The sequence below is a fragment of the Asparagus officinalis genome, chromosome 10, assembly GCF_001876935.1.
Source record: "Asparagus officinalis chromosome 10, Aspof.V1, whole genome shotgun sequence".
NCBI lineage: Eukaryota > Viridiplantae > Streptophyta > Magnoliopsida > Asparagales > Asparagaceae > Asparagus > Asparagus officinalis.
Genome location: NC_033803.1, coordinates 52,906,861 through 52,910,568, shown reverse-complemented (window position 1 = coordinate 52,910,568; position 3,708 = coordinate 52,906,861).

Below are 3,708 nucleotides of genomic sequence, written 5' to 3'. Positions count from 1 at the left end.
ACCAATTTCTTCGACGACGACACCGAGATATCTATCGGATCATTGCTCGATGAGAAGCAGAAGGACGGGGAGTTAGTCGACACCTTCGTCAAAAGGTTCCGGAACAAGGCGATGAACTGCCGGGACCCGATCACCGAGGAATTCATTCTCCAGACCTGCCATAATAATCTGTCCTTGGACGTGTTGGAAGCAATGGGGACAGCACCGTCTAAAACGTGGAAGTATCTAAAGGTCCGAGGGGAGCAGGCTGAGCGATTCCTTAGGAGAAAGAAGGCGGAGAGAGGCCAACAAGCGACAAATGCTCCAGCACAGAATTTCAACCCAAGGGGGAAAGGTAAGGCACATGCTAATGCACTTGATGCTAATCAAACTTTCCAATTGCAACCTCAGCAACAGCAGTAGCAAAGAGCTCCACAATAATCGCAGCCGCAATGGCAACAACGGTCTCAGAAGCAAAGAGCGGAGCCAAGATTTCCTAAGGTGTACTCCTTCAAAGATGACGAGATGCCCGGCATCTTCAAGTACCTGTTGGAGAACAACAAAATCAAACTGCCGGCGATCGTGGATCAAGAGGGGGCTAGCAAAGTGACGGATCCGAAATATTACGCATACCATAGAGCGGTCCACCACTCTACAAAGTCATGCTTCCACCTCAATGATAAGATCCAGGCATTAATTGATGTGGGCGTCATAACCCCGAAGCCTGCTAAGAATGTGGTAGCAAATGCAGTGTCAATCAGCTTTGGATCGGTGCCCACAACATGGTTCGAGCCGAAACATGTCACCAAAGTGGGAATGAAGACGGTGAATGATGACCCACATGGACAGCGCCAAAAGGGACTTGTGCCACACACAGCCCCGAACGGTGAAATCCTCTGGGTTCATTCGGATCTCATTAGAGATGAGCAATGGGCGACCTCCTCGAAAAGAAAGGGTAAAGGCAAGTCCTGCAATAGTACTTCCGCAATTTTCGAAGAAGATGGCGATGAAGCTCCTGTTTTCCCGCTCTCTGAAGAAGAACAAGAAGTTTTTGCCACTAGAAGCGGAAACCAGTACCACTTCAACTATCCGTCACCTAGTGATCAGTTAGCTGAGCAGGGGGTGACTAAACAGGGACCAGCCAAAACTCTCACAGAGCTGGGGGTGATTACGGTTCCTAAACCGATTGAAGATGCTCGACGACAGCCGGCGGATAAACAAAAACCCCAGGAAATACAGAATCCGAAGCAGTCTCGGTTCAGTCGTCTGATTGGAAGGGATAAACCGGAGAGTTCGAAAACTCCGTGCGTCTTCGATATCATGGCTCAATTAGCTAATATTCCAGCACGGATAACGTTGTATGAGTTGCTGCGGTTGTCTAAGGAGACTAGGGAAGCCTTACGAGAAGCCTTGGCTGATTCTGAAGCATTCCTCACTCGGGTCAAGCCGACACCTGAAGAACTAGAACTGTCAATTCAACACTGCAACATAGCGGCTAAGAACCTTCCCTGCATCACCTTCACCAAAGAGGATATGCAGACGAAGAATTCAAACCATGATCGGCCCCTATATTTCATCGGATACATCGGCTCCAACGAAGTCAACCGAATCCAAGTGGATCTGGGTTCCACTGTGAGCATTATGCCGCTCCGCCTTATGCATAGTCTTGGTATTCCAGTCAGCAAATTGGCGTCTACAGGCACGGTCATTTACGGATTCAACACCAGCGGGTCAAGGCCTTTGGGAAAGATCCAGATAAAGTGCCAAATGGGTGATCTGAAGACGGAGGTCACGTGTTACGTGATTGATGCTGAGACATCATATAACTTACTACTGGGTCGGCCTTGGATCCATAGTAATGTTATAGTTCCCTCCACCCTACATCAGTGTCTGAAATATGTCGACACTGATGGAAGGGTCAGGACGGTGGTCGCGGATAAACAACCATTTAAAGGGTTTGAGAATTATTTCACTGATTCTCTCCTCTATGGTAACGAATCCGACACGGAACCATCGGTCCAGGGCACGGACAGCGGAGAAGAAGCTGATTCCGAAGCCGGATTCGATTACAATGGTGGTTTTGTTTTAAATGACATTGTACCCTTTGTAATCAATCTTGACGATGAATAATCGTCAAATGGAAGTTGTAACTGGCAACTTGCCGATATTAAAATAAAAGATGATTTAGAGTACTCGTTGTCTCTTGATGATGCGACAAACGGACTACACGATAATCCTAGTTTACATACGCCGCTCCGATCATCTTATGTAACAAAGAAACGCCTCCAGCATTCCTTCGGAACAACCCTGGTCGTGCCTGCCAAAACAGGAGTCGAAAAAGAGGTGATTTATGGTAAAGGAGAGAATTTTCCATTACCAGATCATTTCCTAAGAGAAGACGAAGAGGAAGATAAACCTGGTCGACATTTATCTAAGTATAGTCCTGAAGCGCGCAAGCTCATGGAAAAACAGGGATATGATTTCACACTTGGAGAAGGCTTGTACTTTGATCGAGGTTCCCGTATCCCAGCTAAAGCAGCATATGTGCCAAAAGGGAAACCGGATGGTTATTACAGTCACAAAAGAGGCTTATGCTATGTTTCCTCGTCTGATGATGAATGTGGTTGGCAAATTATCGATCAAATTGCTAACAAAACTAAGAAAGGATACTCTTCTGATTCTTCAGCTGGGGATTCCAACGCAAGTTTGGGGGAGGTGTTCAAGAAACTGATGTCGCATATGACTACGGTCGATCCTGTGACGATAGAAGACGACGATCAAATGCCAACATGGGAAGATCCATGGGTTCATCACCTAAACATGCAGTACGGCGATAGGTTCGAACAAAGAGAACCACCCACTGAAGATAAAATAGTCTAAGTTAACATGGGTGACGAGGCCAACCCAAAGCCCATATTCATCAGTGACAGCCTTCCCCCAAATGAGAAGGAGGAGTTAATTGCTCTCATCAGGGAGTATATTGACGTATTCACTTGGAACTATGAAGATATGCCAGGGCTCGACCCCAATGTGGCAATGAACCGCCTCGATATCAAGCCGGATGCTAAACCTGTCAAACAACAGCAAAGATGGTTTCGTCCGCAGATTATGGAAGCCACTGAGGCAGAGGTTAAGAAATTGATCGAATCAGGATTTATCCGAGAGGAGCAACATCCAGATTGGCTAGCTAATATTGTTCCAGTCATAAAGAAGAACGGTAAAATCAGGATTTGTATCGACTTCAGAGACGACTTTCCTCTCCCAATCACGGATGTCATTATCGACAATACATGCGGATTTGAGAGAATGTCTTTTATGGATGGTTTTTCAGAATATAACCAAATCAAAATGCACCCAGATGATGAGAAGCATACAGCGTTCAGAACGCCTCTTGGTGTCTTTTGCTACACGGTGATGCCCTTCGGTCTAAAGAACGCAGGCACCACGTACCAACGAGCAATGACTAAGATTTTCCAAGAACATCTCAGGAAAACAATCGAGTGCTACGTGGATGATTTGGTTGTAAAAAGCCGCAACAAAGAAGATCACATCAAGGACTTGAAGACGATGTTCGATCTCATGCGGGGTCATCAATTGAAGATGAACCCTACTAAATCCTTCCTTAGAATGTCCAGCGAAAAATTCCTTGGATTCGTCGTTACCACTAAAGGTATACATATCGACCCTGATAAGGTGAAGGCGATACATGAACTGCAACCCCCTAGAAAT